General features: G+C 43.4%; 1 protein-coding gene across 1 annotated transcript in view; it reads left to right on the forward strand.

Moving 5' to 3' along the window:
- The window catches only part of ZDHHC8 (zDHHC palmitoyltransferase 8), a 242186-nt gene that overhangs the window by 216586 nt on the left and 13123 nt on the right, over positions 1–12477 (forward strand). The window lies entirely within an intron of this gene.

Here is a 12477-nt window from a genome sequence, read left to right on the forward strand (position 1 = left end):
TCTGGGTTTGTCAAGCCCTGTGCTTGGGTATCTCTTTAATTCTGGGTTTCATATCAACTTTATCATCACTGAACAGTTGTTCATTTGTTGTTTGTATCAGGTGGTTGGTTGTAATAAGGAGTTTCAGTAGGCAGAAGTGCTTCTTCAGAGCCCTTCCTCTTGTTCTTGATAACATATTCCAGTAATGGTGGACTATTGACATGAACATTTTATACAAATGATTGAGCTTGTATAACACCATTTTGTGAAAGAAGAGTTTAAACTGTAAAATGAGAAAAATCTTGATGATTCCATGAAGCTGTGTAGTTCTAACAGAATTAGTCATAAACAAGCTTTTAATTGAATGAATTAGATAATTATTTTAAAATTATGGGACTGATTCTGCCATTGGTACCCGCACTAACAACTGCCTTCTACTCTAGGACAGCTTGCAGTTTACGGGGTAATGCACTTTGGGTAAAGATTATAAAATCTCAGCCTTAATGATTAGCTGGATGCCCAGTAATGTAGAATTGGTAATAAAGAGTGCTGCTCAATTAGAATCTAGCCACATATTCTTGTATGTTTCTGGGCATAAGGAAGAAAACACTCTGTGTGGAACTTTATTTATTTTATTATTTATTTATGTTGCAGTTATATTTTCAGCTATATCCCATATATTATTTGTATTGTCCATGAGCAGAGAAAGTGTTTGTGCCCCAAAACCATCCCTCTTTTAATTAAAAAATTATATTCCTCTTGGGTTACTGAACTGTTAATTCGGAGTGTATTTCTCTTGCCTACAAATGGTTTGATTGATTGATTGATTGATTGATTGGGGCAGTGATGTCCAAGCAGGGATATTAAACTCCGTTAGCAGTGTGATTCTTCATTCAGTTTAGATAATTTGCCCAGATTGTTTTCTGAAAGCTGGCTTGCATGTTAAGCAATTTAAAATTAGCAATTTAAAATTGTTTTATATTATTTGTATGAGGTATTGGTTACAGATATTGCTCTTCTAAGTTAAAGTGGAGGTGCTAGCCTGTTTCTATGTAAAAGTATGTGTTCATTTTGAAAACCGTCTAGGTGAAATCAGCCTTCTTTCACTTTCTTATAGAGATGATATAACAATTTGCAACAAATAATGGAATAAAGTAATCTAAGCTCTTCTGAATTGGTGCATATCACTAAACAGATTATAGAATTTCCTCACAAGTATTTCTTTGAACTTATTTGAGCTTCTTGGAGAAGTTTTTTAAAAGTATGGCTTGACTGTAATCAGCTGAGAGTTTGATAACCACTTTTTATTGTTGTGTTTAATAAGATAAGTCACACAATATTATTTCTGTTTCCTAATTGGTTGAGTATGTGAACATTTGCATGTGAGAATTTATAATTTGGCTTCCTTGAATACTTGCAGTTATCATTTGAAATCAGCTTTCTCAAACATTCTTGCCAGTAAATTTATTGTACAAATGTTCCCTCAAAAGAAAAGAATAAGAGGCAGGGAGCATGGCAAAGTGATTTTGTTTAAAAATATGAAGTTAATAATGATTTAATAAATAAAATCTCTCTCCCATTTGCACATCACAGCTGTCACTTGATGAATTTCAGCAGAAAGAATAAGACATTAAGAGTCTGGTAATTTCATCACGGAGAGCATGTAAAAGAGAATTGAGGATAGCTAGCAAGCAGTACCTGGAAATTTTGTGCCTCTTGTTCCTGTACTACAGTTGTACAAAAGAATAGTTGTACAGAAGAATGGAGGGTTTTAGTTTGGGTTTGACATGAATATAAACTTGGATAACTGGTGTATGAGCAGTCTTTTGAAGTGCTAGCATCTGTCACTTGGTTGTTCCCTCGCTTCCTTGGGTCTTGAGTCTTGAGTCTTGAGTCTATGAGTCTTGAGTTTGAAGGTCTGAAAAGACCTCACAATACATAGCACGTACTGTAAAAACTTCTTTTGAGGGCACACTGGAAGAATCTCATTCTGTATATCAGGAAAGGCCAGCATTTTTCCTTGTGCTTTGTGTACCCTGTCATCCACTCTGGTTAGTTTCCAGGTTACAGAATTCACTAGTAGTGTTCCATGTAAGTTGTGCACTTGTGCGGGTGATCAAGAGAAATTCATAAGCCACCTAGCTAATAAGCAGAGCACCCATAGTTAGGGTCTGTGTTTCTACTAGTGGTGCACATTTGCACATGCCTTGGTGCACATAATTTATTCTGCACCTGGATGGAAAAAATCTGCACATGGATGAAAAAATTAAAGGGAATATTGTATACCACTCGCCCCTAAGGTGACAGCTGTGTGATCAACGTGATGGTAGTATTACCAAGAGAGAGAGACCAATGTGATACAAACAGCGATTTTATCAGCATCTTCTCTTCAGACTCCTTATAACAATTATTGTAGCAGCAGTTGACATGTGCAGGGTTCACACTGAAGGCAGATTTGGAAGGGAAAACAGTTCTTTTTACTAAAATAATCCCATTAGTTTAATATACAGGCAGTCCCCGGGTTACGTACAAGATAGGGACTGTAGGTTTGTTCTTAAGTTGAATTTGTATGTAAGTCGGAACTGGTACATATTGTAGGGGAAACTCTAGCCAAACATTTTTTTTAGTTTTGGATAGCATAGGGAAAGGTTAACTCCCCTCTAATGTTTGTTTTGCTGTCTGTTCCCCTGTTCAGAAGATTTCACATCTATTTCTGTCCCTGTGACAAACTCAGGACTAAAGGAGTAACTCATCAAATACCAAACAGCTCTGCACCATGCTTTGAGCTAATAGCTTTATTTCCACACACCACCAGGGTTCTAGGAGGAGGGTCCTTTTTTTGCTAACACAATGAGGCCAGCACTTTGTTTGTTTTGGTGGAGTCTTTGTTTGCCCAGGGAGCCCAGCATGTATAGGGGGAGGAGGGGCGGAGAGGCTGCTTTTGTCTGCTGTTCGGCAGCCTGTTGCTCAGGGGAGGGGGCAGCCTGTTGCTGGCAGGGGGGGGGAGGCTGCGAGGCCGCGGGGGGGGGCAGCGGGTGTGGGGGGGCACTTTTCCTCTGCCCGGCAGCTCTGCGGGATCCCTGTCCCTGTGGCCAGCTGCTGCAGGCAGAGGCCAGTTGGAGCCGGCCGAAGAGGAGGAGGAGGTGGATTCTAGGACCCAGGTGAGCGAGCCCCGGGGACGCTGCTGTGCTCCGGGAGCCCGGCATGTATAGAGGGGAGGAGGGGCAGAGAGGCTGCTTTTGTCTGTTCGGCAGCCTGTTGCTCAGGGGAGGGGGCAGCCTGTTGCTGGCAGGGGGATGCGGGGGGGGGGGAGCGGGCGTGGGGAGGCACTTTTCCTCTGCCCGGCAGCTCTGCGGGACCCCAGTCGGAGCCGGCCCGAGGAGGAGGAGGATCCTAGGACCCAGGTGAGCGAGCCCCGGGAATGCTGCTGCGCATGTGCGGGAGTTGCCTCACCCCGTTCGTATCTAGGGATCCTACGTAAGTCGGATCCACGTAAGTCGGGGACTGCCTGTATATGAAAAGGAGAGAAAAGGACAGCAGTGTCTTTTTGCTGAATGTTCACTATTCTGCCATTGCAAAAATCATTTTAACAACTACAGTTCACAAATAGACATTGGAGAAACTTTCTGACACAGGATTTTAAGGCCTGGGCAGGGTTGTTTCTATATTGTTTCAATGGCTTACTTTAAAAGGTAAATTAGTGCTGGAGAGTGTTCTTAATAAGCTGAGTGCTTGGGTGGTCACCTAAGAGAAATTCAAATGCTGCCCAACTGATGAGCAGTGAGCCCATGGAGCCCAGAATCTGCAGCATGTGTTTCTTTGGTGGTGCATATTCACACATGCCTTGGTGCACATAACAAAATGTATTTTGCACATGGATGAAAAAAATAGAAAACTGGTTCTGAATTAGACCCGGCTGGATTTCAGTAAGTTTGAGCATAGTGTAAGTCAATGCAGAATTTGGTTCCTAAGTATTTTTCCCTAAATTTGGGATACAGATTTTGGGAAGCAAGAGATTCAGAAGCTGAGAAGCAACTTTAAGAAACATACAGGTTGGGAGCATCCTTCCTAAGGAAGCAGATGTTTTATGTACTACTGAAAACCCACATATTGGGAGGAGATTCTCTGGCTAGTGTGGGTCTGGAGTAACAGTTCTTTGCTGGCCCTCTCCTACATTTTTATTATTGCAGAAGCTCTTAGAAGCCCCACAACCCCCTTGAGATAGGCACTGTGCAAACAATGTAAGATACATGCCTGGAATGCGCTGCATTCCTACTATTCTTTGCCAGTTACATGGCCCACAAAGGGTCAGTACAAGCCAGTCTATTTTAGAGCAATCGTAATGGCATTAGAAGGACAGGGACCAAATCAGGGCAGTGTAAAGATAATTTATGGCTGTGCCTGGAAAAGGGGGAATGAAGAATCCAGCCTATTCTGTCTTATTTTGGATTTCCTCTAACATACCGCTGGTTCAGCACAAGATAGGAAGTGCCCAGCAGAGGCACCATTTCAGATTTTGGTAGGGAGGAGCCAACTTGTGCATGCTGTGCAAGGGAGGCAGACTGAGGATAATGGTTTCAGCAGTGTTACTGAGCATGCTTCGTACAAACCAAGCACCAAACGGGAAGAGGGAAACCACCCTATCTGCCCTCCTCCCACACACATCATCCATAACCACGGGCTACTAAAGCACTGGAAAACTGCTTTTTTTTTTGCAGGCAACTTAGCATTTAGCTGACAGGAGCACTGTATCTAAGTCCAATATAAAAGAAAGAAAATTAAAAAAGTACAGGAAACCCCTAACTTGCAACTGCCCACGGTGCGATTTCCCTCCCCCCCGTGCACACACACATGCTTACAACTATTTTTTAAAGTGTGTAAAGGGCCGAAACCCCCTGACTTAAGTCCTTGGCCCACGTTTACAACAGTGCATGGCATTTATCCTTAATGAGGGTTCGAGGTATGACTCCCCGGACTTGCGACGCTTCCCCGGGAACCAATCATGTCGCAAGGTGGTGGTCACCTGTATTAGACTCACTCAGCTCTAACACTAACATATTCTGACATCTTGTGGCAAGTCACTTAAGGAACACTAGTTAGGCTTAAAATGTGAATGTATATTCTTACTTAGGCTGTGTCTAGACTACATCTCTCTTTCGACAGAGGGATGTAAATTAGACACTTTGAAATTGCAACTGAAGTAGGGATTTAAATATCCCACACTTCATTTGCATAATCACATCATGGCGCTCTTTCAAACAAGCACCATTTTGAAAGTCTAGACTCCAAAAAATGAGTTCAGGATCTTTTGAAAAAGCCTGCCATTTTCGAAAGAACAGCATCTAGACCGCGGTTTTACTTTTGAAATGGCGCCTGTTCGAAAGAGTGCCATGATGCGATTATGCAAATGAAGCATGGGATATTTAAATCCCCGCTTCAATTGCAATTTCCAAGTGTCTAATTTATATCCCTCTGTCGAAAGAAGGATGTAGTCTACACACAGCCGGTTACTAACTTTGGGAAGCGAGAGACCCTGTCAGGACTCTAAGGCTCTCTCTCAGCTCTGAAAGAGGAGTGGGGTCTAGTGGGTTACAGCAAGGGGGCATATACATTTCAGCTCTATATGGGTACATCTGTGCTTTTTTTGTGCCGGTATGCCCCTACTTTCCTATCATACTCGAGTTGAATGGAATTCCCCCTTGGCGTACTGGCACCTATTTCTTGGGGTGGTTTGGCTTGGGACACGCAGCTCTTAAAGGGGCTGGAACTGTATTTCAGCCCCCGGTGTGGCTTGTGGGTGTTTTTTTTTTTTTGCTCAACAGCTTTGACCCTGGCGTACCAGAACCATTTTTCTTACAAAAAAAGCACTGGGTACATCTACTCTGCAGAGGAAGATTGAAGCTGCTGCTGTTGATCTTCCAGGGCAGTGTTTCTTAAACTTTTGAAGACCGAGGAACACCAAACAATATTTTTTTTTTATGAGGAACACCAAGATTTTTGTTGTTGAACAAAACAAAAAAAGGGTGGGTCAGGGGAGAGGGGAAGGTTATTGGTTATTGAGAAAAAAAAGTTACCTGCTCCTTTATTTTGAACTCTGTTGTTCTCAGCAGCACACCTCTGACTGCCTCACAGCATACCAGTGTGCCGTGGAACACAGTTTAAGAAACACTGTTCTAGGGTCTTCTAGTTAAGACCGCTAATTTGAAGTGAGAGTGTTGCTCTGGTCAATGCCGGGAACTCTGCTTTCATGAGGAGGGGATCCTCAAAGAATCCATTTTGAAGCACTTGGAAGAGGGGAAAGTGATCAGGAAGAGTCATCATGGATTCACGAAAGGCAAGTCGTGCCTGACCAATCTGATTAGCTTCTCTGATGTGGTAACTGGCTCTGTGGATGTGGGAAAGTCAGTGGATGTGATAAACCTTGACTTTAGCAAAGCTTTTGGTATGGTCTCCCACAATATTCTTGCCAGCAAGTTAAGGGAGCATGGATTGGATAAATGGACTGTAAGATGGAGAGAAAGCTGGCTAGACTGTCAGGCCCAATGGGTAGTAATCAACAGCTTGATGTCAGGTTGGTGGTAAGTTTCTAGCGGAGTGCCCCAAGGACTGGTTCTTGGACTGGTTTTGTTCAACATCTTTATTAATGACCTGGATGAGGGGATGGATTGCACCCTTGTAATCCTGCTGGGTAGACCCGGCAGCAACCAGGTCCAGGTTCAATATCTAGGGGTCCATCTCACACAGAACCGGCTCGAGCCCCCACCCACTAATCTGGGAAATTTATACACTCCTGGGCGCCTCTGAGAGGCAATGCTTCCCCACTCGCAAGCACAGAGTCTGAGTGTAGGAAAGAAACATTTAATGAAACAGAGAGAGAAGTCATATGGCATTAACTTGGGAAAATACCATAGAGTTCATAGCCCAAACATGAGCTAAGGCCCCCTCTCCCCCAGCCAAGAATCACCCGCAGTCCCAAAGTCCGACACCCCAAAAGTCTCTGTCCCTGGTCAGTGCACCCAGAGTCCAAAAGTTCACCTGCAGGATTTTACCTCCCAACCTGGGTGGAAATGGGGGTGGGGGGATAGATAGGGGCACCTTATGTGGTCCAAAGCCGACGGCCCCACCTCTCCGCAGGGTTCTGCTGCAGTCTTTAACGTGAGCCACTCTGCCACGCTCCATAAGCTGTCTCGTTCCACTCCGCTGGTCGCCTGCAGCCGCTCCTACTGGCCGCTTGCCAATCGTTCCCACCAGCCACTCTACTGGCTGCCGCTCCTACCGGCCACCCGCTGCTTCGCTGGCTGCAATGGGTCTGGCTCCCAGCCAAACCAGTGATTTCAGCTTGTAGTGATTTCAACTTTTAACTACCACCTAGACTGGCAAAGGATTCCAGCTTCCACTGGACTAGCAAAAGCACTCCTGATGGAGTCTGCTTTAGGTCAGTCCTCAGAACGAAGGGGGAAAAAGGTTAGGTTAGGCCAGTCTTACAGCTCATAGCTAGTAGGTGTGCAGCAGGCTGCCTCAAGTCCTTTAGACCTTCCCCCCAGCTCAGCCCACTCAATTCTGGAAGGGGGGAGGCTTGTTTCTTGGAGACCTCTTACAATGATGGGTCTCCTGCAAGCACTAGTATCATGTTTTACAGTTCCCACATTTAGGGGTAGCACGATTTGTGACCCCCACAACAGCCCCAAATTAGTTACAATAAACCACATTCCATTCCAACACTGATCCTCCATCAGCCCTGGCTGAATTGGATTTACATAGCGACACCTCGTATTCCCTCCCCATCCTGGCTTGAGCTGTATTTAAATATCAACAGTTAATAGTTAATTATCTTGACGAGCTAAACAATTGGAGTGGGCACACCATGCCCATGGCAGCTCTCTCCTTTTAGCAGTTCAGCCCCTGCTTACACCCTCAGCAAGTCTGCAGATGACACTAAGCTTGGGTGAGAGGTAGATACACTGGAGGGCAGGGATAGAGTCCAGAGTGACCTAGATAGATTAGGGCAGTGTTTCCCAATTGGTGCTCCGTGGAACCCCAGGGTTCTACAAAGTGAAAGTAAGGGTTCCGTGAGAATGGGGCATTGCCCAGCCCCCTCGTAAAGAGACAGAGTATTTTGCAGGTTCTTTTGCTCGACCAATTCTGGCGGGGCTTTTTTTCTTTTTTTTTTTTTTTTTTTTTTTGCTTGCCAAATTTTACTCTGGGGACTCTAGGGGTTCCTTGAAATTATTTTAAGCTGAAAAGGGTTCCGTGGCCAAATAAAATCAGGAAACACTGGATTAGGGGTTTGGGCCAAAAGAAATCTGATGAGGTTCAACAAGGACAAGTGTAGAGTCTTGCATTTGGGATAGAAGAATCCCAAGCATTGTTTCAGGCTGGGGACTGAATGGCTAAGTAGCAGTTCAGCAGAAAAGGACCTGGGGGTTACAGTGGATGAGAAGCTGAATATGTGTCAACAGTGTGCTCTTGTAGCCAAGAAGGCTAATGGCATATTAGGGTGCATTAGGAGGAGCATTGCCAGCAGATCCAGAGATGTCATTATTCCCCTTTATTTGACTCTGGTGAGGCCACGTCTGGAATATTGTTTTCAGTTCTGGGCTCCCCACTATAGAAAGGACATGGACACATTGGAGAGGGTCCAGCGGAGGGCGACTAAAATGATTAGGGGGCTGGAGAAGAGACTGAGGGATTAGGGTTTGTTTAATCTGCAGAAAAGAAGAGTGAGGGGGGATTTGATAACAGCCTTCAACTTAGAATCATAGAATACTAGTACTGGAAGGGACCTCAAGAGGTCATCAAGTCCAGCCCTCTGCCCTCATGGCGGGAACTTCCTGAAGGGAGGTTCCAAAGAAGATGGAGAAAGGCTGTTCACAGTAGTGACGGATGGTAGAACAAGGAGCAATGGTCTCAAGTTACAGTGGAGGAGGTCCAGGTTGGATATTAGGAAAAACTGTTTCACTAGGAGGATGGTGAAGCACTGGAATGGGTTACCTAGAGAGGTGGTGGAATCTCCTGGCTGGGTTGATTTAGTTGGGATTGGTCCTGCCTAGAGCAGGGGGCTGGACTTGATGACCTCCCGAGGTCTCTTCCAGCTCTATCATTCTATGAAGTCAAAGGAAGACTGACCTTTGACTTCATGCAGTGTACACAGTGCCAAAAGCTGAATTAAGCAACTTCGACTTCAACTACACAATTAATGTAGGTGAAGTTGCATATTTTAATTCAGCTTTGTCTTATAGTGTAGACATACCCTCAAAGAACATCAGAATGACCCTACTGGGTTAGATAAAAGGGCATTTTAGCGCTGTATTCTGTCTTCCAATAGTGGCCAATGCCAGTGCTTCAGAAGGAACAAACAGAACAAGCAACCCTCATGATCCCATTGCCCATTCCCAGCTTCTGGAAAACAGATGTTAGGGACACCATCCCTGCCATTCTGCTTAGTTGCCATTGATGGACCGATCTTCCTTTAACTTATTTTGTTCGTATTGGAACCCTGTTATAGTTTGCGCCTTTTCATCATTTCTTAGCAAAAAGTTCCAATATTTTGTTTATTTGTTTTAATCTGCTGCCTATAAATGTAATTGGGTCATCTTCTTGTGTTATGTAAGTGAAGGAAGGAATAACATTTCCTTTTTTCTATTTTTCCACAACATTATGATTTTCTAGACTTCTAACATACTCTCCACCCTTTAATCATTTCTTTTCCAAGATGAAGTCCCAGTCTTATTTATCCCTCCTTATATGGAAGCTGTTCTTTACCTCCTCACTTCTGTTGCCCTTTCTGTACCTTTTCCAAATACAATAAATCTTTTTTTTTTTAGATGGGGTGACCAGATCTGCATGCAGCATTCAAGATGTGGGCATGCAATACCTTTAAATAGAGGCAATATGTTATTTTGTCTTATCTATTTCTTTCCTAATGATTCCCAATATTCTTCAGAGGGGTAGCCGAGTTAGTCTGTAACAGGAAAAATTTAAAAAACAACAAAATAGTCTAGTAGCACTTTAAAGACTAGCAAAACGTGTAGATGGTATCATGAGCTTTCATGGGCACAGCCCACTTCTTCAGATGACCAGACATCCCTGCTTCTACATCCTGTGAAACTTTGGCCAGTGGAGGGAGACAAATTATTTTGGGAGCACATGGTGGCAGTGTGAAGTAAAGGCTCAGCAGCTGAGTGTATTAAATCCTACCTTGTGCTACCATCTAAATTCTTTGCTTCCATGCATGTTCTAAACCAGTTGACAAGTTCTTGGCTTGCAGGTTTTCCACCAATATGGACACTACACTCCTCTTAAAAATGTTCTTGACACAAGGTTACTTTTGCTACAATATGTACATATCATGAACACATATCCAATACTGTAATGTAGTAACTTAGCTTAAGAATGGGTAAAATGAAACTTATGCTCCATCCACTATGGCAGCAAATAGTAAACGAAAAAATCATTTTTAAAGATTCATGGTTATAAAATGGCTTCAATGCATGGGGTGAGGGGAGGGGGCTTGTGGTGTAGCTAGGATACTGAGTAGGAATACCAAGATGGTGATCCAAAGATTACTGAAGTCAGGGGAAGAACTCCAGTTCATATCAGTTGACCTTGTATCTGGCTCCAAGTGAAAATACTGATGAAAGCAAGAAAAATTCCTCCCCTTATCTTCCCTTCCATTCTCTCCCCCCTGCTCCACTCCCCCATTTTGGGAAGGACAATAAGGCTGTGTCCAGACTCCATGCCTCCGTCGACGGAGGCATGTAGATTAGCCAGATCGGAAGAGGGAAATGAAGCCGCGATTAAAATAATCGCGGCTTCATTTAAATTTAAATGGCTGCCCCGATCTGCCGATCAGCTGTTTGTCGGCAGATCGGGAGAGTCTGGACGCGATGCCCCAACAAAGAAGCCTTTCTTCATCGACACAGGTAAACCTGGTTTCACGAGGCTTACCTGTGTCGATGAAGAAAGGCTTCTTTGTCGGGGCATCGCGTCCAGACTCTCCCGATCTGCCGACAAACAGCTGATCGGCAGATCGGGGCAGCCATTTAAATTTAAATGAAGCCGCGATTATTTTAATCGCGGCTTCATTTCCCTCTTCCGATCTGGCTAATCTACATGCCTCCGTCGACGGAGGCATGGAGTCTGGACACAGCCTAAGTGTGCACACCATCACATACAGCCCTATCCCCAGGTCATCAGCAGAGTTTGAACCTGGGATCATCAATACCATTTACAGCTTTTTATCATACTTGAGTTAAAGTAGTAACTCAGGGTTCATCTACACAGTAGTGTGTAGCTCAAAATAAGCTACGCAGTTTGAGCTACGCAAATTGCATAGTTTATTTCGAGATAGCCTATATCGAGATTTAACACTGTTTAAACAGTGCTAATTTCAAAACAGAGTGCTATTCTAATGAATCCCTTATGCAACAAGGTTTATGGGATGTTGGAATAACAAGCCCATTATTTAGAATGTATTTCAAAATAACAGACTTGCTGTTAAGACATGCAGAACGCTATTTAAGGATAATGGACGCTATCCCAAAGTAGCGCCACTGTGTAGACATATCCTTGGTGAGCTGCATATTGGCTATGAGCCTCTCCATAGATTATCCATTAGATGGGGACAGAAAAAAAATACTTTGTAAGCTTGTTCAATGTCATAACTTTTTTTTAAAACAGTACTCTCTATTGAAATTAGCTGGATGTTCTTTTTAAAACACAATGATGCAATCTGTCCATATACAAGAGTAAGCCATACCCTTGCCTATAAAGCAGTTTCACCTGCCTTCTTATCTCTGAAAGGCAGTATTGAGAAATTGACAGATTGATGGGATTGACATTAAGAGCAGCCAAGTAAAAGAATCTGCCCTAGGGTACAAACTAACCTTGTTTGTTTCAGCATATTCCATTCATGCTCCATTTATGCCTTACCTGAGGGCTACTGGATTGTCATTGGCAAAGGATTTACACTCTACTTTGACATATGTTAACACTTTCAATATGGTAATTTCTTTCATAAAGATCCATAATCATATCTGTCATAATTGCTCTGTGGATACCGGATTCTACAGACCCCTTTCTTTCTGTTTTATGAGAAACAGTCTAAATCCTGACGTTTGAGTTATGAGAAGAGGAAGATGCATAGAAATTTGGTGGTCCTAGCTCTTACAGTTTAGGAGTAGTTCTTGAACAAACAGACTCACAGATGGATAGACAGACTCACATTTCTAAACTATGCGGTAAGATTTAGTTATTAACACCATTCTGTTGTTTCATTAGGAATGTTTTGCCGGTGCCTTTTTTTAGTGATTTTTCCGAGTGCTTTTTTCCCTGAACATTAGTAAAATGTAGCTTGAGCAAAGGCCAACAATACAGAAGAGACCTTTCAAAAAGCAAATTCTTATGCAATAAGATCTGATCCAGCAAAGCATTCAAGCATGTGAGTATTTCCAATAGGCCTGATCTGGCCCACTGACAGGGGGAGACATAGAGAATGGC

Source organism: Pelodiscus sinensis, chromosome 15 (genome assembly GCF_049634645.1).
Source record: "Pelodiscus sinensis isolate JC-2024 chromosome 15, ASM4963464v1, whole genome shotgun sequence".
In the NCBI taxonomy this organism is placed as follows: Eukaryota; Metazoa; Chordata; order Testudines; family Trionychidae; genus Pelodiscus; species Pelodiscus sinensis.